Consider the following 24,647-nt stretch of genomic DNA (forward strand, 5'->3'; position numbering starts at 1 on the left):
GAAATAATGATTTTACTTTTCATGATACCTTCGAGAACAAAATTTATTGGTGGGAGATTCATGTAAAGGTAGGCAGGTAAAACTCATGGGGAACTTAGGATTCTTTGGTAATGACCAACGGTCACAATGAAATCGCGTGTGGTCTAAGGCGCTGCAGTCATGGACTGTGCGGCTGGTTCCGGCGGAGGTTCGAGTGCTCCCTCGGGCACTGGTGTCTGTGTTTGTCCTTAGGATAATTTAGGTTAAGTAGTGTGTAAGCTTAGGGACTGATGACCTTAACAGTTAAGTCCCATAAGGTTTCACACACATTTTGAATTTTACACTGAGATACTTACGCGTGTAAATTTAAGATGAGGATTTTTAAGAATTGAGTGTGCAGAATTTGAATTAGGAAGAAGCACTTCTACATGGTGAGTGCTGACTTTGTCTCAATCTGACCACGAGACAATGGAAAACAGAAGTGCTTGTGCAAACTTTCAGTTGAGGATCCGTGCGTGAGAAATAAAGTAATCATGAAACCAAAATTACCTTTATTAACGACATTCGTGAGAAGCAAGTTAGAAATTTTGATACTCTGAGAGAGAAAAAGGTGAATTAGCCATCTGCCCAGCAACAGGTGGGAGAGTTGCGACCGGAAAAGATAACGGTAGTAACCTCTCACAGGAAATGTCTCTAAATGAAGTTGTTCAGTTTCAGCAGAATGAACAATTGCTGCTCAGTGCCCGGCAGATGACACTAATCCCATCACAGCGAGCAGCACGGCCATCAGCTGCCGCATCTGTTTCGACCTTTCACTAGTAACGACAAGGAATGAACAGAAACTGAGCGCAGTTGGAGGCCCACTTCGCCGCATACAGCATTACCGATATGATGCACAAACCATATTTACTTTACATAATTGGAGCTGACGTCTACCGTCCGTTTTTAACACTGTATCTCGATTCTCGTCCCCAGACTATTACACTACTGGCCATTAAAATTGCTATACCAAGAACAAATGCAGATGATAAACGGGTATTCATTGGACAAATATATTATACTAGAACTGACATGTGATTACATTTTCACGCAATTTGGGTGCATAGATACTCAGAAATCAGTACCCAGATCAGCCACATCTGGCCGTAATAACGGCCTTGATACGCCTGGGCATTGAGTCAAACAGAGCTTGGACAGCGTGTACAGCTACAGTTGCCCACGCAGCTTCAACACGAAACCACAGTTCATCAAGAGTAGTGACTGGCGTATTGTGACGAGCCAGTTGGTCGGCCACCATTGGCCGGACGTTTTCATTTGGTGAGAGATTTGGAGAATGTGCTGGCCAGTGCAGCAGTCGAACATTTTCTGTATCCAGAAAAGCCCGTACAGGACCTGCAACATGCGGTCGTGCATTATACTGCTGAAATGTAGGGTTTCGCAGGGATCGAATGAAGGGTAGAGCCACGGGTCGTAACACATTTGCAATGTAACGTCCACTGTTCAAAGTGCCGTCAATACGAACAAGAGGTGACCGAGACATGTAGCCAATGGCACCCCATACCATTAGGTCGGGTGATACGCCAGTATCGTGGTGACGAATACACGCTTCCAATGTGCGTTCACCGCGATGTCGCCAAACATGGATGCGACCATCATGATGCTGTAAACATAACCTGGATTCATCCGAAAAAATGACGTTTTGCCATTCGTGCACCCAGGTTCGTCGTTGAGTACACACTCGCAGGCGCTCCTGTCTGTGATGCAGCGTCATGGGTAACCGCAGCCATGGTCTCCGAACTGGTAGTCCATGCTGCTGCAAACGTCGTCGAACTGTTCGCAGTCCGCAGCTCGTGGTCGTGCGGTAGCGTTCTCGCATCCCGCGCCCGGGTTCCCAGGTTCGATTCCCGGCGGGGTTAGGGATTTTCTCTGCCTCGTTTTGACTGGGTGTTGTGTGATGTCCTTAGGTTAGTTAGGTTTAAGTAGTTCTAAGTTCTAGGGGACTGATGACCATAGATGTTAAGTCCCATTGTGCTCAGAGCCATTTGAACCATTTTTGAACTGTTCGTGCAGATGGTTGTCGTCTTGCAAACGTCCCCATCTGTTGACTCAGGGATCGAGACGTGGCTGCACGATCCGTTACAGCCATGCGTATAAGATGCCTGTCATCTCGACTGCTAGTGATATGAGGCCGTTGGGATCCAGCACGGCGTTCCGTATTACCCTCCTGAACCCACCGATTCCATATTCCGCTAATAGTCATTGGATCTCGACCAACGCGAGCAGCAATGTCACGATGCGATAAATCGCAATCTCGATATGCTACAATCCGACCTTTATCAAAGTCGGAAACGTGATGGTACGCATTTCTCCTCCTTACACGAGGCATCACAACAACGTTTCGCCAGGCAACGCCGGTCAACTGCTGTTTGTGTATGAGAAATCGGTTGGAAACTTTCCTCATGTCAGCACGTCGTAGGTGTCGCCACCGGCAGCAACCTCGTGTAAATGCTCTGAAAAGCTAATCATTTGCATATCACAGCATCTTCTTCCTGTCGGTTAAATTTCGCCACTGTAGCACGTCATCTTCGTGGTGTAGCAATTTTAATGGCCATTAGTGTAGTTACGACGAACTGGTTCGGCTGCTGACCGAATATTACGACAGTCAAGTGCATTTCGCAGCAGCAAGGTTTAAATTTCCTCGACTCAAGAAGTAGCCAGCACATACTTTCAAACAGCGGATTGGCGAACTCAGAGCGCTAACAAGGCATTGTAGATTTAAATGTTCTTGTGGACTCAGCTATAGTGAAGTCATACTACATGATGCAATCACACAAAAAGCGTCAGACACAAGTATTTGCACTGCCAGAAAACTACCAGATCCCGATCTTTAAACAGTTCTGTCTATTGTGGAATCTCCAACTATTGTGGACACAACTGAATTTGATTTTGAGGTTCCACAAATGTTTGTTGTTAATAGTCCACAAGTCACTCAGTTATAGTGCTAAAATGGTTAAAAACATGACTCAGACAAACAGTATAAATATGGAGGTAAATACTTTCAGTCTTTCGGTACACAGTGTGTGCTAGATACTACAGGGAGTAATTCTTATGTTCAGTGCTTTTTGAATCATGACTGGAAAGTTTGTTCTCGTCATGACTGAAGATGTTTAAGGTGTGGATGGCAGGGTCATATTCAAATAGTTTGTATACAAGGCAACCCAGGCACGAGCAACGGTCGATGCCGTGTGGGCCCACGGCCACGGTATAGCTATTACCAAGTGCATTCTGTGTCAGCGGGGCAGTTAGAGCCAGCGCAAGCAACTGCTTGCACTTCTGCAGCGCAGAATTCTTCTTTTGCAGTACGCAGACAGAAGAAAAAACTTTCTGTTCAACTAAGAGTGGCTCAAAAAACAAAAACTTGCAGTCAGACACTTTTGTAACTGTTTCTCTCATTAATCAAGACACATGTTGCAGGACGGGTAACCCACAGCTTCAGTAGCCCATTTCTGTTTTGTCTGCAAACAGACGTGAAATTCCAGTACCTGGCGTGGGCAGTTTACCAGACATTTTTCATGAAGTTATGAAACGTATGCTGTTTCATGTACTCTGTTCTAGAAACGGTCCAAACGTAGTGTTTTGTCCAACCTGTGCACAAGAATAATTGTTGACATCAGTGTTTCAGTGCCTCACACTAATGTTTCTGACATGTATAATAAGTACAAAGAATTATTTGAACCAGGTTTAGGAATGGCTAATGATTTTGAAGCACAAATTATTCTTAAAGACAACGCACAGCTGAGATTTTTTCGCACACGTCCTGTACCTCAAGCAGAACATTAGCAAGTTGCTCAGGAACTACACAGATGGAGAGAAAATGGGGTTATCCGACCCATTTCTGTAAAACAATGGGCATCGCCCTTGGTAATTCTCAAAAAGCCATCAGGAGGTTTACGTTTGTGTGCTGACTTTGACGTAAGAGTAAACTCACAAACTGTTGTGGGTTATTTTCCTCTACCATGATCGGAGGAATTAATGGACAGAGTGGGACAGGGAAGATTCTTTCCCAAGACTGATTTACGCAAGGCATACTTACAGTTACCGCTGGACGAGCAGTCCAGTCAATATTTTCTGATAAACACTCACCTAGGTTTCTTCCAGTTTCAAAAACTACCATTCAGAAGTGTTTCACCTCCTGCTATTTTTCAGTGGTTCCTGGAACAATCAACAGCGAAAGTAGTCCATTGTTGTACAAACTATTCAGACGATATTGTTGTCGTGGGTTGTATGCTTGCTCAAAATCTGGCAGATTTGGACTGCTTGTCATGAGCTATTTCTGCAGCTGACTTAAGGTATTACAAGGAAATGTGTTCCTTCTCCCAAGAAAAACTTGACTATTGAGGATACATAATAAATGCACAGGGAATTCATCTTTCTCCTTTGCACTTGCCTCCGATAAAAGATCTGCCGGTGACCCGTGACATAAAGGTGTTCCAAGCGGTCATGAGGAAGCTTATCTATTGTATCACGTTCATAAGAACGCTGCCCAAATTGCTGCTCCGGTGAACAGGCGGTACCAGTAAGATGTTCCTTTTGTGTGGCCTCAAGAATGTCAAGACGCATTTCACCAGTTAAAGGCCGCATTATTATGTCGTCATTGTTTGATTCATTTTGATCCAGCTAAGCGTGTTGTGTTAACTGCGGATGCATCTTATTACGAGACTGGAGCTGTGCTCTCTCAGAGAATTGGTTGCTCTGATAGACCTATAGTTTTCGGCTTTAAAACTCTTAACAAAGTTCATTGTAGTTACAGTCAGCTTGAGAAAGAGACGTTCATCATTATCTATGGTGTTACCTAGTTCCACCAATATTAGTACAAATGGCAAATGGTTCAAATGGCTCTGAGCAGTATGGGACTTAACATCTGAGGTCATCAGTCCCCTAGAACTTAGAACTACTTAAACCTAACTAACCTAAGGACATCACACACATCCATGCCCGAGGCAGGATTCGAACCTGCGACCGTAGCGGTCGCGCGGTTCCAGACTGTAGCGCCTTTAACCGCTTGGCCACCCCGGCCGGCAATATTAGTACACTTGAAAGTTCTATTTGATTACAGATCATCGGCCTTTAACGCCCTTGTTCTATGCTTCCAAGCCTGTCCCACCTTGGACAGTGTAAAACCTGCAATGTATGGCTCTGATACTGTTTAATTATCAGTATGAGTTGTTGTACAGGCCCACTGCCCAACATTCGAGTGCTGATTTGTTGTCTTGGTTACCTGTCGGTACCAACAAAGCGTTTGATTCATCTGAGGAATCATGTTTTTAAATCGATGCTCAGGATTTCGAAGGTCTTGAAAATTTTGGTATCGATTTTCGACGTCTTGCCACTGCAACTGCTTGTCATCCGGCTCTTCAGGTTGTTTTGCAATACGAGCACCATGGGTGGCCACAAAGTTTGAAAGAAATTCCCCACCCAGTGGCATGTCTCTGTTTTTCACATCGTCAGATGCTGTTCATGGGATCTGCTGTTCTGCTGCTGCAAACAGAGAATGGCGATGCTTGTTTATGATTCCTCACTTCTTGCAGTTTTGTCTTCATTGCGTCAAGGTCATTGGGTTGCAGTTTGCTTGAAGAAACTCGCCAAACGTTATTGTACCTGGCAGGACATGGATGCTCGTATGCTGACCGTGGAACACAAATCAGCTCTTCTGTAATGGTTTTTTAAGTGGCCACGTCCATCCAGACCATTGCGATGCATACATGTTAATTTCGCAGGTCCATTGTGGATTACGTGATGGTTGTTGGTGGTAGGTTTTTTCAGTAAACTTCTTTTCGTTGTCCCATGACATCCACCTCTACCACACGTACGGTCTAAGCTTTGTCTCCTATTTTTTGTCTTGAAAGTCTTCCTGATGTCATTGTCTTGGACAATGGACTAGAATTCACACGAGCCAGTTTTCAAAAGTTTTGAGCCACCAATGGCATCAACTACGTGACAACTGCTCGAGCGTTTGAAAGTCCCACGAATAAACTCCGTTCCTACCACACACAGGAGCAAGCCTTAAAGATCTATCTGTTCTGCTACCATTTCTTACTAAGTGTTGGGAAGTCGCCGGTAGTATCATTACAGAGTCGTAGACACTGTGCTCTGTTACATCTTCTGCATCCACTGTGTAAACACTTCGTTTCGCCTTGTCAGACAAAGTTTCTGTCACTGTATGATGTCTTCATGGCATAACCGCTGCACCAGAAGGCCCAGGCTAGTGGAGAGTTGGAGACAGCTGTGTAGTCGGCGATACCTCTCCACACATGGCAGTAGCGAAGCTCACACAAGGCTGCTCCTGTCGAAAAGGTGCCCTGCCATTCTTCATCTTGGCTTCAATGAAGTGGATGGGCATCGTACAGTAGCAGTTCACGTGATCCATGCCCTGACGTGAGAAACACTGCACATCATGGTGATTGGCTCAGAGTTCATCTACAGCGACTCAGATGTGGGCCACAGACTCAATATGGAAAATATTTCTGTTATCCACATTGTTCAAAAGGACAATAAGTAAGCACATCATATCCCTACAAGCGTGAGGTGCTTCACGCGGGACATGCAGCATATGCCGAAGCCCAGCTCATCAAGTTTTTTTCTTCTGGAGACATCTTGAAGGGAATATGTCGGAAAACCACCTTCAGCAGCTTCAGAGGCTCCGAAGAATATGTATAACTACGGAGGCCCTCCTTGAAGACGAGCTACATCGCACAGCGGAGCACAGGGCGACGCGAATCGAAGACTGTGTGGGAGCTCCCTTAATATTCAGTTGAAATAATTTAAAGTCGTCTGCCCCTTGGACGACAATGAGTGGTGAGGTAGAATCCATCTTCATCTGTGGCGCAGTGTCACAGTGGCTGACTGAGTCAGAGATATCATCAAACCAGTTGGCAATCTGCAGAGGCGGAGTCTGATAAAGCACTGATGAAGCAGTATAAGAAGGAGCGGTGGTGGCATACTGGGGGGAGGAGTCATCCTCTTCGGTAGCAGCATGATGGTGCGAGTGACCTGAACCACATCCCTTCGTTCTTCTGGATGCCCCCCTTTAGGAAGCACATCCCTTCGTTCTTCTGGATGCCCACCTTCAGGAAGAAGCCCCATAAGGAGTGCCACCCACAGTAGCATGCTGGTCGCAGGCGCGACGACTGTAGACGACAACAGAATTGCTGGCGGCAGGAGCAGGAGCAGGCTCCTGAGATTTACCGCCGACAGGAGACGGCACGGCAAGTTGATGATCTCGGCCGGATCGTGGCGGCGTCGTTGACTTTCGGTGGCGAGACGATGAGCGTAGCAAGCTCTGCCAGACGGCGATCCACCACACCCATCGCCTCTTCTTCTCTCCAATCTACAGGCTTCCGCATCGTGACTCCATCTGGAGTGAAAGCAAACGTCTACTCTGTTACACGCCGTGAAAGACCAACAGCGTGTACGCCAGAAAACGTCGCTGCTGCCCCATTAGGCCAAGCGAATTTACAGAGCCTCAGTGATAAAAGCTGGCAGAAACGATGAATCGCTATCGAGTACCTCTGACACTACAGTCTGCCGACTGGGTCAAAGAGTAATTTTACCTCTATGGGTCCGACTTACTCTAATTTTATAATTTTAGCATTGTGGTTAGCTCATGACATGTATTTGGGAGGAAGTAGGATGTATTTTCACTCATTTTGGAACGTAGGCACTAAGAATGTTGTAAGGCGCTCTGCGCTGTATGACGCGTTTCTTGCAACACTTTCTACCTCAGTTTGCTACGTCTTTCTGAGGGACCTGACTTAACAAATCAACTGAGCGAGGTGGCGCAGTGGCTAGCACACTGGACTCGCATTCGGGAGGACGACGGTTCAATCCCGCGTCCGGCCATCCTGATTTAGGTATCCGTGATTTCCCTAAATCGCTCCAGGCAAATGCCGGGATGGTTCCTGTGAAAGGGCACGGCCGACTTCCTTCCCCGACCTTCCCTAATCCGATGAGACCGATGACCTCGCTGTCTGGTCTCCTCCCCCATACATCCCAACTCAACCCACTTAACAAATCAGTGGCGAATCGTACAGCTTTTCTTTGATGTTTCCTGTCTCTACCGTTAATCCAACTTAGTAAGGGTCTCAGACTGAAAAACAATACCCAAGAACTAGTGGAAAAAAGTTTTTTTAAGTGAACTCTTTCGTGCGTGTATTGAGATTCTTCCAGTAAATCTGTGCATGGCTACCGCCTCTCCCACGTCCAGATCTACGTGATCGTTCCCTTTAAAATCGCTCCAGACAGGAACTGTGAATACGTGAAAGTTGTGACTGATTAAACTGAATTCTTTCTAATCACATATTCAAATGATGTCGGATCTTTTAGTCTCTTAAGCGCATGGTATTATATTTATTTTTGTTTAGGGAGATCTGCCAATCTTTATATCAGGCACTGACCATCTGCAAGTCTCTCTGTATTTTGTAAGACGTTTGGGACGATTTCCCTGTATAAGCCTGCCATTCCTTTTGAAACTGAACCCGAGTGTTCTCAAAGTTTATGAACCCGGTTTCTGGCCCGAAATATACCACGAAATACTGAACATGAGCCATCAACAACGCAGTTTGACTACAAATACTAAGTTTCGGAAATTGCAAAAGTTATTGAAATTGCAACGAAAGACGGGTTTGCTATGGCCCACGCCGGGTCAGACGTGGGGAAAGTGGATTTCCAGGTAGGCTGTGAGTAACAGGGCTAATGATGAAGACATAGAAGCTTCTCTTCTACTTCTTTGGAGCTTAATTACACAAACAAGAAGTAGTTCTCAATCACGTCAATGTCTTGAAGTGGGTGAGAACCGGTAAGTTTGGTGGACTGTGAGCCATGGAACACTTAATCACAATTATTAAAGCCACAGCTAATGGTTTACATAGTGCACTAATTATATCTGACTCCATGACGATTACCACGCCACTATACCAGAATTCTAAAGGTCCGCTGTGGTAGAGACCAAGTTTTGGTGTAGCGTGACAACGATGGCTGGGAACCCACATAACATCAGAGGCGAAGATCTGAGGTCTGCAGACTGCCTGGTGTCGAAGAGCAGACCGCTGGAAGCTCCAGGAGAGAGTCTGATATATGAACCACAGTAGCGATCGGCATAAAGCCCAAAGAACCAGTTCACGGAGTGCTCGATATGAACTGTCCTTCCGTGGTTGTGCGCTGGTATAAATATGGTCGCAGCGTATGGATACGGTGTGACCTACTTGCAGACGCATGACTTTCGGAGGTGAAATAGTGCCTGCGATAGCAACGCTATGGTCGTGGATGCACTTGCTGCTGTCGCCGAGCCTGGCGCCTCTCGTGACGGCTGTTGACTATTCTGTGGACAACAAACCAGCCTGTTTGCTTGCTGTCGGGATATTTAGTAACACACGAGGCAAGCGCTGGTCACTGATAGGCTCCCCGGTCTTTAAGATGGCTGCAGAGAATGACGCCTGATGCGTGGCCATCTGTGGGATATAGGTGTCTGACTGGTTGCTATCTTGTAGGCGCGTAGCTGCAGATACAGCAGATGGGTTACTCAGAAGTAACACAGCTGAGATCTGAATTAGAACTTGGACTGCAAACACCATACAATACTGCCTCAGAGTGTGATAAATTCTGCATTATAGCCTAAATTTAGCAGGATAAATCTGTTTGTCATTTGTGACCTAACCTGAAAACTGAGGGTTTTTATGGTGGAAGCAATAATTTATTATGAGACTGTCTCTGCTGCCACATGTCTCGAAGTACTGTATTTGTGTCACCTTACCTGAATAGCTGAAAAATTGTTACATAAGGTAATTGCAAGTGCTGCTTATGAATATATCATAGCCGCTGATCAAGTTGCATTGTAAATGAATGGAGAGCGCTCTGTGTGAAGCAGATCTTAAAGACGCACACAAAGAGGTAAGATACATGTGGTGGAATTTGTGAACAATGGAAAAGATGTAAGATAATAAATTTGTGGAGCCCAAATGTATGAGAAATCTAGTATAATGTTTTAGTACGCAAGGTACGCACAGATAATCTTTATGAACAAACACAAACACCGTATTAAACCGTGTAATGTCGCCTCCAAACATCTTGACACGGGAATACTAAAAAATAAATTTACGAACTTCTGAAAAATGACCTTGCGAATGAGAGAAGCTATTTATAACTCACTTGATATTACGGATGATTAACTGAGGACCAGATAACGATCATCATGTATTCTGATGGGATCAAAAAGCGAAAACAAACACCTAATTTTGTCAATGACAAGTCCAAATGCAAAATTTAAAGCGAAAAGGATACGATCTTACATAACCCAAATGCACTCGTGACTTCAATTCACGTGAATGAATACTCGCAGCTTGTTATACTCTCACAATTGTGCTTATATTTGCTGGTCGAATCCGCCCACATCAAATACACAAGATAAGTGTCTAAGTCACTTTTGCTCTATTTGCTGCCTTCGAAGAGACAGCTCTGAGCTTAAAACAAACGAGGCGTCCGGTCGAAAAATATACTTCCACCGCTCTGATTGGCCGTCACCGGTCAAAACTTCAGCGTCTCCACAAGAGATACCAGCTCGATCCTGTTAAAAAGATGTACCATTCCACCTGACAGAGACGGCTGGTAATGGATCGTCTGTGAATTGACTAATGATTAACATGTGGCAGGCTGGTGCGCAATTTATGAAACATGTTCGCACTACAGTGGCTGTCTTTCAACTTCCCTGTTCACAAATTCATCGGCTATGAATAGTATCATAGAGCTACATATGTAATCAGCCAAGTCATCTCTGTGTATCCAAAACAACTGCTGTCCTATCACTTTGTCTTAAGGGTGCCAGGGAAGCTATATTGGCTTCTATAATGCCTCCCCATAGTGATAGTGTGACAGAAGTCATGGGATAGCGATATGCACATACACCACATATGCAGATGGAGGAAGTATCGCGTCCATAAAGTACAAAAGGCCAGTGATTTGGCGGATCTGTCATTTGCACTCAGGTCATTCATGTGAAGTGGTTTCCAACGTGACTGCTGGCGCACGATGGGAATTAATAGACTTCGTCAGGGAATTCAATATTCTGAGATCCTCAGCGTCAAGACTGAGCCGAGAATACCAAATTTCTCACCATGGGCTTCACTTAAAGACTGAGAGCAGAGGGGTTTGTGTAGAGTTGTCAGTGCTAAAAGACAAGCAACACTGCGTGAGATAACCGCAGAAACCAATGTAGGAGGTATCCGTTTGGACAGTGCGGCGCAGTTTGCGTTAATGGGCTATAGCAACAGACGACCGACTTGAGTGCCTTTGCTAACAGCACGACATCACCGGCAGCGCCTCTCCTGGGCTCGTGGCCATATCGGTTGGACCCTGGACGACTGGACAACTATGATCTGGTCAGATGAGTCCCGATTTCAGCTGGTAAGAGTGATGGTAGGGTTCGAGCGTGGAGTAGACCCCACAAAGCCATGGATACAAGCTGTCAACAAGGCACTGTGTAAGTTGGTGGAGGTACCATCATGGTGTGGGCAGTGTTTAGATGGAATGACTGGATCCTCGGTTATGGTCTACCAATTGGAGACCATTTGCAGCCATTCATGTACTTCATGTCCCCAAACAAAGATTGAATTTTTACGTATGAAAATGCGCCATGTCACTGGACCATAATTGGTCGCCATTGGTTTGAATAATATTTTGGACAACTCGAGCGAATGATTTGGCCAACCACATCGCCCAACATGAATCCCATCGAACACTTATGGAACATAATCGAGAGGCCAGTTCGTGCACCAAACCCTGCACCGCCAACTCTTTAACAACAATGGGCGGCTATAGTGGCAGCATGGCTAAGTATTTCTGCAGAGACTTTCAGCGACTTTTTGAGTTCAGGCCACGTCGTTTCTGCTCTACGCCGGGCAAAAAAGAAGGTCTGACACGATATTAGGAGGTATCCAATGTCTTTTGACACTAAAGTGTAAAAGCAACACACTGAATTTAATTTGCGGGGAGTATTTTTGCTGGTAATTACATTTCTATTTTCTATATTCCGTCTGTGATGGTGCAGAATTGTATTAAAGGCATCCTGGAAGTCAAAAAAACGCCACACCAAACTGAGCTCCACTATATACCGCCTTCTGCAACTCATCAACGAACAGAACAAAATAGGTTTCTTGTGATCGATGCTTGTGATTCCTATATCGTAGTTCTTTGATCTACAGGAATGTCATCGAACGCGAACATAATATAATTTGTTCCATAATGAAATCGTGAGGGAGGTCTATATTTCTGTGCGTCAAAACTGGGATTTTTCTTATAGATTCGAACAACTTGTACCTTTTCATGGTAAACTGACGATAAAAGAGGGCCAGTATCTACGCGTACTAAATATAAAATCTAACGGGAACCTGATCAGATCCTGTGCCTTCTTCTCTGTAGATCAATTAGAGCTATTTTCTAGTTCGGCACTCTATTGTTTATATATCTGTCATTTTCACATCCATGCGACAGTTGAGCGTAGAATACGCGCTATGATCTTCTTCGGAGAAGCAGTTTCGAAAGACGGAATTTAGTTTTCGGCCTTCGTTTTATCACCTTCCGTTTCCCTACCGTTTTGTGTTTCAGATTGGTATTTCAAATGTTTTGCAATAGTCGCTGACTTGTGTACCGAAACTTTGAGCAATCCTTTCCCACGTGAGTACAGTAAGTTTTTCACAGTCCTACTTTACTTTATTTTCTGTGAAATACATAGGGTGACCAAAACCAGACAGACATTATGCAACGGCTGCTCAACATACTGATGAGAAAGCTCTTGTAGCGTGAATGAAATCGATGAGTGTAGGATGGTGAGAATAATTAACAGAATTGGCTCTCCAGTTTGTTACAACTTCCCTATTAGCACATAAAGGTATCTTACTTGCCGATTTCTGTTCCCTGAGAGTGGCAGCATTGGAGATAGTACCTACAGCAGATGTTTCAGCTGGAAGAGGTTATGTAATACGGGACAGGAGTAGGGAGGGCTATGTAACAGACAAGCAGTAAATCGATTAAATAATTATACACTCCTGGGAAAAAAATTAGTACACCTAGAAAGACGACGTCGATTTTAATCCGATGATGACATAGACCACATTGGGGATAGTACGAGGGTGAGTCAAATGAAAATCTTAAAAAATTTTTTAAATATTATTTATTGTGCAGAAGTGGTACAAAGCTGTATAACTTTTCAACTTAATCTCCCCACGCTCAATGCAAGTCCTCCAGCGCCTACAAAGTGCATAAATTCCTTTAGAAAAAAATTCTTTTGGTAGTCCGCGCAACCACTCATGCACCTCGTGGCGTACCTATTCATCAGAACGGAGCTCCTTTCCTCCCATTGCCTCTGTGAGTGGTCCAAACATATGGAAATCACGTGGAGCAAGGTCTGGTGAGTATGGTGGATGAGGAAGACACTCAAAATGTAGGTCTGTGATTGTTGCAACTATTGTACGGGCAGTGTGGGGCCTTGCATTGTCATGTTGCAAAAGGACACCTGCTGACAGCAAACCACGTCGCTTTGATTTGATTGCAGGCTGCAGATGATTTTTTTAGGAGATCTGTGTATGATGCACTGGTGACAGTGATCCCTCTAGGCATGTAATGCTCCAAAATGACGCCTTTTTCGTCCCAAAAAGAATCAGCATTACCTTCCCTGCTGATGGACCTGTTCGAAAATTCTATGATTTTGGTGATGAGGAATGGCACCGTTCCTTGCTCGCTCTCTTCGTTTCCGGTTGGTGGAAGTGAACCCAGGTTTCGTCTCCAGTAACGATTCATGCAAGGAAGCCATCACCTTCTCGTTCAAAGCGCCGAAGAAGTTCTTCACAAGCATCAACACGTCCTTCTCTCATTTAAGGAGTCAGCTGCCGTGGCACCCATCTTGCAGACACTTTGTGAAACTGGAGCACATCATGCACAATGTGGTGTGCTGACCCATGACTAGTCTGTAAACATGCTGCAGTGTCATTCAGTGTCACTTGGCAGTTTTCCTTCACTATGGCTTCAACTGCTGCAATGTTCTGTGGAGTCACAACTCGTTGTGCCTAACCTGGACGAGGAGCAACTTCCACTGAAGTCACACCATTTGCAAACTTCCTACTCCATTCGTAGACTTGTTGCTGTGACAAACATGCATCACCGTACTGAACCTACATTCGTCGATGAATTTCAATAGGTTTCACACCTTCACTACGCAAAATCCGAATAACAGAACGCTGTTCGTCCCTGGTGCAAGTCGCAAGTGGGGCGGCCATCTTTATACTGATACTGCGACGGTATGTGTGCATCTGCACTATGCTGCCACCTACAGGCCATTCTGCATGCTGTTTGTAGCACGCTTACCAACTTACAGGATAACGGCGCGAAATTTCGATTTGTTATTTCATTTGACTCACCCTCATAGATATACTGATAATGGTTTCAACATCGTCCGTCGACAGATGGCGTAGTGACAGCTACCAGAGCGCCATATGTGTCTACCCTTTAATAAGGAATGCTCACAGCCAGAAGGCTCAGTGTGGTGGAAGCGTGTGAAGCAAGCAGGCAAGCGTGCCACGGAAACGCACTCGTGCTTCCACAGCCAAAAGAACCAATCTGAAAGTGGTCAAATTGTGGCCTTCCGAGTAGCGGGATAGTCCTTTCGCAGAATTTGCCACGCATGTTGGATGTGCTGCGTCAGTTCACACCCGCCAGGATCGTCGCATTGTAAGGGCAGTAGTGGCAGATCGTACAGCTACCACAGCACAGGTAAGAGGGCTTGTGAGCCCAGACGTGTCAACACGAACCACTGCCACCCAGTTGTTAGCAGTGGGGCTACGGGCACTCACACCTCTACCCCGTCTTCCACTCACGCCACAGCATCGACGTGCGCGGCTCGACTAATGCCGTCAGAGGATCAATCGGAATGTGAAATAGCGATAAAAGTAGATCCTACCTACACGCAGATGATGGTGTAAGTAGGCTGTTTAGGTTTTTATGTTGGTAACGTCACGTAGCGCTCTGTATGAAAATCACTGGCTGTGCTGTGTGCAGTCTGTGGCTGGTTGGCATTGTTGGAGTATTTTCTATTGTAGTGTTGGGAAGTTGGATGTGAACAGCGCGTAGCGTTGCGCAGTTGGAGGTGAGCCGCCAGCAGTGGTGAATGTGGGGAGAGAGATGGCGGAGTTTTGAGAGCGGATGATCTGGACGTGTGTCCATCAGAGACAGTAAATTTGTAAGACTGGATGTCATGAACTGATATATATATATTATGACTTTTGAACACTATTAAGGTAAATGAATTGTTTGTTCTCTATCAAAATCTTTCATTTGCTAATTATGCCTATCAGTAGTTAGTGAGTTCAGTAGTTAGAATCTTTTATTTAGCTGGCAGTATTGGCGCTCGCTGATCGCAGTAGTTCGAGTAACGAAGACTTTTGTGAGGTAAGCGATTCGTGAAAGGTATAGGTTATTGTTAGTCAGGGCCATTCTTTTGTAGGGATTATTGAAAGCCAGATTGCGTTGTGTTAAAAATATTGTGTGTCAGTTTATTGATGATCTGAATAAGTAAAGAGAGAAATGTCTGTGCACGTTCAGTTTTGCTCAGCTGTTTCAAAATCAAATAACGTAAGGGGTTTACCAGCACAGCAATTCATTAATTTTTCTAAGGGGATGTTTCAATGGTTGTTTGTGCGTACCACGTAGAAGATCTGGTGAACGCCGTCTCGTAGAGTGCATTCGTCCGGCACACACTGCAGCCGTCGCAGGCCTTATGGTCTGGATGCGATGAGCTGCAACTCTTCTTCACCTTTGGTGTTTGTAGAGGACGTTAACCAGCGCTCGGTGCGTGCAAAATGTTGTTAGACCCATCCTTTTGGCGTTCTTGCAACAGGAAGGTGATGTGACGTTCCAACAGGATAATGTTCGCCCACACATTGTCCGTGCAACTCAACGTGCTCTGCCATACGTGCAGCAACTTCCCTGGCCAGCACAACTTCCGGACTTGTCTCCAGTCGAGCACGTGTGAGATATGATGGGACGAGATGTGACCCGTCCGACTCGGCAACCAGCAACTCTTACATAACTTCGTGACAACGTATCCCGGGACAGTATTCGCCATCTGTACGATCGACTGGATTCCAGAGCCAGCGCCTGCATTGCCGCTCGTGGAGGCTAGACTGCGTGCTAATCCTGGTGTTTCAGCAAGGGTCGACAGATGGTATCTCAGAACCACCTGTGCTCTTGATCTGTAAATGTAATCATTTCTTGTACTCGATATGCACTGATGCAATAATAAATGTTGAGTGCATTGGAAACCTCTAAAGTGGTGTACTATTTTTTTTTCCAGCAGTGTATATTGCCCATTTAAAAGCACATTGCAATGTGAGTGGCCTTGTTACAGCACGGGACGATGTCAATTCACAATTCCAACTTGCACGTCGAATAGCCACTCCTATACAGGAATTAAAAGAAAAGAACAATCCAACGAGAAATAAACGTTAGTCCAGCCGATAGGGAGACCTAACTAGCGAAACGTGGGAAATCTCATTAAGAAACTCACAGGAGAGATAAGAGATCTGAATACGAAATGTGGTAAGGACAGAAATTCTAACCCCATCAACACTGGTGAGCACTGTGCAGATAGCTCGCAAAGAAACCTGTGTGTGTGCATACACTACTGGCCATTAAAATTGCTACACCAAGAAGAAATGCAGATGATTAAAGGGTATTCATTGGAAAAATAAGTTATACTAGAACTGACATGTAATTACATTTTCCCGCAATTTAGGTGCATGGATCCTGAGAAATAAGTAGCCAGAACGACCACATCTGGCCGTAATAACGGCCTTGATACGCCTGGGCATCGAGTCAAACAGAGCTTGGATGGCGTGTACAGGTACAGCTGCCCATACAGCTTCAACACGATACCACAGTTCATCAAGAGTAGTGACTGGCGTATTGTAACGAACCAGTTGCTCGGCCACAATTGACCAGCCGTTTTCAATTGGTGAGAGATCTGGAGAATGTGCTGACCAGGGCAGTAGTCGAATATTTTCTGTATCCAGAAAAGCCCGTACAGGACCTGCAACATGCAGTCGTGCATTATCCTGCTAAAATGTAGGGTTTCGCAGGGATCTAATGAAGGATAGAGCCACGGGTCGTTACACATTTGAAATGTAACGTCCACTGTCCAAAGTGCCGCCAATGCAAACAAGAGGTGACCGAGACGTGTAACCAATGGCACCCCATACCATCACCCATGCCATCACGTTGGGTGATACGCCAGTATGGCGATGACGAATACACGCTTCCAATGTGCGCTCACTGCGATGTCGACAAACACGGATGCGACCATCATGGTGCTATAAACAGAAACTGGATTCATCCAAGAAAATGTTTTGTCATTCGTGTAGCCAGGTTTGTCGTTGAGTACACCATCGCAGGCGCTTCTGTCTGTGATGCAGCATCAAGGGTAATCGCAGCCATGGTCGTCGAGCTGACAGTGCATGCTGCTGCAAACGTCGTCGAACTGTTTGTGCAGATGCTTGTTGTCTTGCAAACGTCCTCATCTGTTAACTCAGGGATCGAGACGTGGGTGCACGATCCGTAAAAGCAATGCGGATAAGATGCCTGTCATCTCGACTGCTAGTGATACGAGGCCGTTGGGATCCAGCACGGCGTTCCGTATTACCCTCCTGAACACACGGATTCCATATTCTGCTAACAGTCATTGTATCTCGACCAACGCGAGCAGCAATGTCGCGATACGATAAACCGCAATCGCAATAGGCTACAATCCGACCTTTATCAAAATCAGAAAAGTGGTGGTAAACATTTCTCCTCCTTACACGAGGCATCACAACTACTTTTCACCAGGCAACGCCGGTCAACTGCTGTTTATGTATGAGAAATCGGTTGGAAACTTTCCTCATGTCAGCACGTTGTAGGTGTCGCCACCGGCGCCAACCGTGTGTGAATGCTCTGAAAAGCTAATAATTTGCATATCACAGCATCTTCTTCCTGTCGGTTAAATTTCGTGTCTGTAGCACGTCTACTTCGTGGTGTAGGAATTTTAAAGGCCAGTAGTGTTATTCCTGCGGTCGAGGTAAGTGGGAGCGCATTTCTACCAATGTAATTTTACACATAGTTGATTCCAAGGTAATGGAAGCCAAGAAATGTCAACCAAAGATGGCGGCGACTTCTACACTAACGATTCAACATCGTCGCGAACCAACCTCATAATGGGCTCCATCTGAAATCTGGAACCGAATGGGCCTGGAGAGCAGCTCTCCAAGGGTCGATTGCCTCGGAGGAGGCACAGTGAGGTACGTGCTACGACAACAAATAGTTCCTATAGCTAATATTATCGGGTGTGAATGGAGGGGAGGAGCAGCACTCACCATTCATGTGGCTTTTCGGACGGAAGGGCCTGAACGACTCTCGGGTTTTGGTCATTCTGGAATGGAGCCAGGAGGGAGACTGCGAAACTAAGGTCAGCTTTTATGCTGACGTGTTCGTGTCTCCAATTTGAACGCAACGGTTCCATTCTTCACAAATTTACGCCATATTATGACTTTCTTAATGTATCTAGACAGATCATAGGCGTGTCCAGAAAACTGAGAAAAATTAATGTTTTGATAGAAATTCGCGTACATCTATATCTACATCTACATGGTTACTCTGCAATGCGTACTTAAATGCCTGGCAGAGGGTTCATCGAACTATTTCCATACTACTTCTCTACCATTCCACTCTCGAATGGCGCGTGGGAAAAAGGAACACCAAAATCTTTCTGTTTGAGCCTTGATTACTCTTATTTTATTATGATGATCATTTCTCCCTACGTAGGTGGGTGTCAACAAAACATTTTCGCATTCGGAAGAGAAATTTGGCAATTGAAATTTCGTAAATAGATCTCGCCGCAAAGAAAACAGTGTTTGTTTCAGTGACTGCCACCCCAACTCGCGTATCATATCAGTGACACTCTCACCCCTATTGCGCGATAACACGAAACGAGCTGCCCTTCTTTGCACTTTTTCGTTATCCTCCGTCAATCCTACCTGGTAAGGATCCCATATCACGCAGCAATATTCCAGCAGAGGACGGACAAATGTAATGTAGGCTGTCTCTTTAGTGGGTTTGTCGCATCTTCTAAGTGTTCTGCCAACAAAGCGCAGTCTTTGTTTCGCCTTCCCCACAATATTATCTACGTGGTCTTTCCAATTTAAGTTGTTCGTAATTGTAATTTCTAGGTATTTAGTCGAATTGACAGCCCTTAGATTTGTGCAATTTATCGTATACCGAAAATTTATAGGATTTCTTTTAGTACCCATGTGGATGACCTCGCACTTTTCTTTGTTTAGTGCCAACTGCCACTTTTCGCACCATACAGAAATTCTCTCTAGCTCATTTTGTAATTGGAATTGATCGTCTGATGATTTTACTGAACGGTAAATTGCAGCTTCATCTGCAAACTATCTAAGGGGGTTGATCAGATTATCTCCTAGATCATTTATGTAAATCAGGAACAGCAGAGGGCCTATGACACTACCTCTCGGAACGCCAGATATCACTTCTGTTCTACTCGATGATTTACCGTCTATCACTACGAAGTGTGACCTGTCTGAGAGGAAATCACGAATCCAGTCACACAACTGAGAAGATACTCCATATGCACGCAATTTGATTAATAGTCACTTTTGAGGAACAGTATCAAAATCCTTCTGGAAATCTAGGAATATGGAATCGATCTGAGATCGCTTGCGCCGGCCGAAGTGGCCGTGCGGTTAAAGGCGCTGCAGCCTGGAACCGCAAGTCCGCTACGGTCGCAGGTTCGAATCCTGCCTCGGGCATGGATGTTTGTGATGTCCTTAGGTTAGTTAGGTTTAACTAGTTCTAAGTTCTATGGGACTAATGACCTCAGCAGTTGAGCCCCATAGTGCTCAGAGCCATTTGAACCATTTTTTTTGAGATCGCTTGTTGACAGCACTCATTACTTCATGGGAATAAAGAAAGATATTTTCTGGATCCGTGTTGGTTATTTATCAATAAGTCATTTTCTTCAAGATGTTTCATAATGTTCGAGTACAGTATATGCTCCAAAATCCTACCGCAAAATTGAGGTCAGTGACATGAGTCTGCAATTCAATGGGTTACTCCTATTTCCTTTCTTGTTCTTTGGTGTGACCTGTACTACTTTCCAGTCTTTAGAAACAGACCTTTCATCAAGTGAGCGGTTGTATATGATTGCTAAGAAAGGCGCTATTGTGTCTGCATACTCTGAAATGAACCTGACTGGTATATCACATGGACCGGAAGACTTGCCTTTCTTAAGTGATTTGAGTTGTTTCGCAATACGTAAGATATCTACTTTTATGTCACTCATGCTAAGAGCTGTTTCGAATTCTGGAATATTTATTTCGTCTTCTTTCGTGAAGGAATTACGGCAAACTGTATTTAGTAACTCCGCTTTAGTGGCACCATCATCGGTAACATTTCCATCGTTATCGCACAATAACGGTATTCACTGTTTTTCGCCTCTGGTGTACTTTACATACGACCAGAATCTGTTTGTGTTATCTACCATATTTTGAGACAATGTTGCATTGCGGAAACTATTAAAAGCATCTCGCATTGACGTCCGCACTAAATTTCCAGCTTCTGTGAAACTTAGCCACTCTTGGGGATTTTGCGCTCTCTTGAATTTGGCATGCTTTTTTCGTTGCTTCTGCAACAGTGTTCTCACGTGTTTTGTGTACCATGGTGGATTAGTCCCGTCTCTTATTAACTCACGCAGTATGAATCTACCTATTGCTGCCGATACTGTATCTTTGAATTTGAGCCGTATCTGGTCTACGCTTAAAAGTTTTTCGATTGTTAAACAGTCACACAATCGGCCAGCTGTTGCGATCATTGGATTTATAATTTGACTCCTATAAGCATCCTTGACTGAACATATTATTAATCGAATAATTGAGTACATTTTCTCTGTAAGTCACTGGACGATACAGCCACTGGAACCTCTTCATGTGTAGCCGGTACATCGCTAAAACTTCTCAGGTTTACATCCTCATGCATTGTAGCGTGTGTTACGTAAGACCAGCTGAAGCAAACCTCATATGAAGAAATTAGACATTGAGGATCCAAATATCCAGGTACTACATCATTCAGAAACTACCAGCACGTTTTTTTTCTGAAATTGCTCTACAACAACGACTTTTTACATTGATCGACATAGAGATTTAGGCGCCTAGAGGGAGAGTAGGATGTGAATACATTCCTGGTCCATATGTGTGGGGTGTTGCAGTCACTTGTCTCTGGACATATGAACCGATTCAGTAGGGAAGGATATCATAAAGCCATTGTATCCTCTCTGAGATAAACTGATCCATAACTGTTAAGACCGCCCCTCGACGTCCTGGATATTAGCGCTGGGTTGGACTAGACGTTCAGGTTCGTCCATGACATTTTCTATTGGAGACTGATCGAAGGATCTTGCTGGCCAAGAGAATCTCCAAAAATCCAGGCAATTCCTAGAGCCACGTGTCGCATGTTGCATATGATTATGTGTTGAAAAATGTTACGAGGATACTGTCTCATGAGAAACAGTACATGAGGACACAGGATGTTTGTTACACACTGCTGTCTGTCAGAGTTCTCTGAATTACTATCAGGAGTTAGATTAGATTAGATTAGATTTACTTTCATTCCAATTGATCCGTAGTGAGGAGGTCCTCCTGGATGTGGAACATGTCAGAAAAACAACAATACATGACAAATATTTACAACTAAAACAAATAAGCTAATGTACCATTCCACAGTTCCCAAGTGGAATGATCGTCATTTTTAATGAACACTAAGAGTCATTTTACAAATACTAATGCACTGAATTTAAAATAAAAAACGTTTTTTATTTATTTATAAGGTAATAAACATGTAATACAACTACTGTAATACTTATTTACAATGAACACATTACTGCACTGAAATGGTGCAGAAGTTAGATTATACTTACACACACACACACAAATTTTCAGTGAACACATTACAGCACTGAAATTGTGCAGAAGTTATGTTGTACTTATATACAAATCAGTTGGTTTTACTAAGAAATTCATCAATGGAGTAGAAGGAGTTGGCCACCAATAAATCCTTTAGGCTTCTCTTAAACTGAATTTCATTGGTTGTTAAGCTTTTTATGGCTGCTGGCAAGTTATTGAAAATGTGTGTTCCTGAATAATGCACACCTTTTTGTACAAGACTAAGTGACTTTAAATTCTTGTGAAGATTATTCTTATTTCTAGTATTGATTCCATGAATTGAGCTGTTGGTTTGAAAAAGTGATATATTTTTAATGACAAATTTCATTAAGGAATAAATATACTGGGAAGCTGTAGTTAGTATCCCTAGTTCCCTAAACAGGCTTCTGCAGGATGTTCTTGAGTTCACACCACATATAATTCTTACTGCACGTTTTTGTGCCCGGAAAACTTTAGCTTGGCTTGATGAATTACCCCAAAAAATAATCCCATATGACATTATGGAATGAAAGTAAGCATAGTATGCCAGCTTTTTCATTTTTATATCCCCTACGTCTGACAAAATTCGCATTGCAAACAGAGATTTGTTAAGACGCTTCAGCAGTTCTGTGGTGTGCTCCTCCCAATTGAATTTATTATCAAGCTGTAATCCCAAGAATTTAACACTGTCCACTTCTTCTATCTTCTTGTCATCATATGTTAGACATATACTCTTGGGACACCCCTTACAAGTTCTGAACTGCATGTAGTGTGTTTTTTCAAAGTTTAGTGACAAAGAATTGGCTAGGAACCAGTGATTAATGTCCACAAATATTTTATTGGCTGATCTTTCTAAGACTACACTTGATTTGCTATTTATTGCAATGTTTGTATCATCGGCAAACAAAACAAACTTGGCATCTGGTAATGTTACTGATGAAAGGTCATTGATATACACAAGAAAAAGTAAGGGCCCCAAAATGGAACCTTGTGGGACCCCACATGTAATTAGTTCCCAGTTGGATGATGCCTGATAGACATGTATCAAGCTCTTTCCTAATAACACCCTTTGTTTCCTGCCAGAGATATAAGATTTGAACCATTTTGCAGCATTTCCTGTTACACTATAATATTCTAGTTTACTTAAAAGGATATTGTGATTTACACAGTCAAATGCCTTTGATAGATCACAAAATATACCAGTTGCCTGCAATTTTTTGTCTAATGAATTAAGTACATTTTCACTGTAAGTGAAGATAGCCTTCTCAATATCAGAACCTTTTAGAAATCCAAACTGTGACTTTGACAGTATGTTATTTGAGATAAGATGGTTATAAAGACGACGGTACATTACTTTTTCGAAAATTTTTGAGAATGCTGGTAACAGTGAAATTGGACGGAAATTTGATGCTATTTCTTTATCTCCCTTCTTAAACAGTGGCTTAACTTCAGCATATTTCAGCCATTCAGGAAATATTCCACTGATAAACGACTGGTTACACAGATAGCTTAATATGTTACTTAGCTCAGAATCACATTCTTTAATTAACTTTGTTGATATTTCATCATACCCACTAGATGTTTTTGATTTTAAAGATTTTATGATGGACATTATTTCTGTTGGGGTAGTGCAGGCATGCCTATGGCTCTCCATACCATGACGCCAGAGAAAACACCAGTATCTCATGGTGTGTCATCTCTCATCAGCGCCAAGGTAGTGCAGAACATAGTTTCAAATGGTGCGATGCAACTCATCAGCTGTCTACACTTACCCTGGCACATGAAATAGGGTGGGCTATGGACTAAAGCGGTTTTGGTTTTCCAGGAAGGTTCAGTTAGTCCACAGAGTCGGGGCCGTACCGCGCCACTAGTGGATCCCCAAGTACTGGGCCGGCCGGTGTGGCCGTGCGGTTCTAAGCGCTTCAGTTTGGAACCGCGTGACCGCTACGGTCGCAGGTTCGAATCCTGCCTCGGGCGTGGATGTGTGTGATGTCCTTAGGTTAGTTAGGTTTAAGTAGTTCTAAGTTCTAGGGGACTGATGACCTGAGAAGTTAAGTCCCTTAGTGCTCAGAGCCATTTGAACCCAAGTACTGGGCGGGAAGCTGTTGCTGAATAAACTGAATAACCGGCTCCAGGATACAAGATCTGGGTGATTTTTTTGAACTTTGGCCTCTATCCACCCTTACAGCCCTTCCTTGAACTCACCGTCGATGAAGTAGTTTATATACGAATATATAAACCACGTGATTGTTCTCGTCTTTGAAGCCGGGAACGTTTTGAAATCCGTGTACGTTATCTTCTTGGTGCTAATTTCAGCTGTTGTTGTCGTTAATATCATTGGCGTATTTAAATTTAATCCACTTCCATAAGCCTCGTATTCGTGAACAACTTACTGTTCAGTGCAGCGCTGTGTCAGTCAAGCCACAGTTTTCACAGTAAGGCTTTCCCGTGAGTCTCACATGGTGTCGCCGTGATGCTGTTGGAAACAGGTTGTTTACGAATATGTAAGCGCCCGAGCGCAGCGTTGTTCTCATAGTAGTCGCATCCGGAAAGTTAGATCAGACTAGCTTCCAGTTAAGATTTTTGTGTTTCATTTGGGTGATT

This window comes from Schistocerca piceifrons, chromosome X, assembly GCF_021461385.2.
Source record: "Schistocerca piceifrons isolate TAMUIC-IGC-003096 chromosome X, iqSchPice1.1, whole genome shotgun sequence".
Classification (NCBI taxonomy): Eukaryota; Metazoa; Arthropoda; class Insecta; order Orthoptera; family Acrididae; genus Schistocerca; species Schistocerca piceifrons.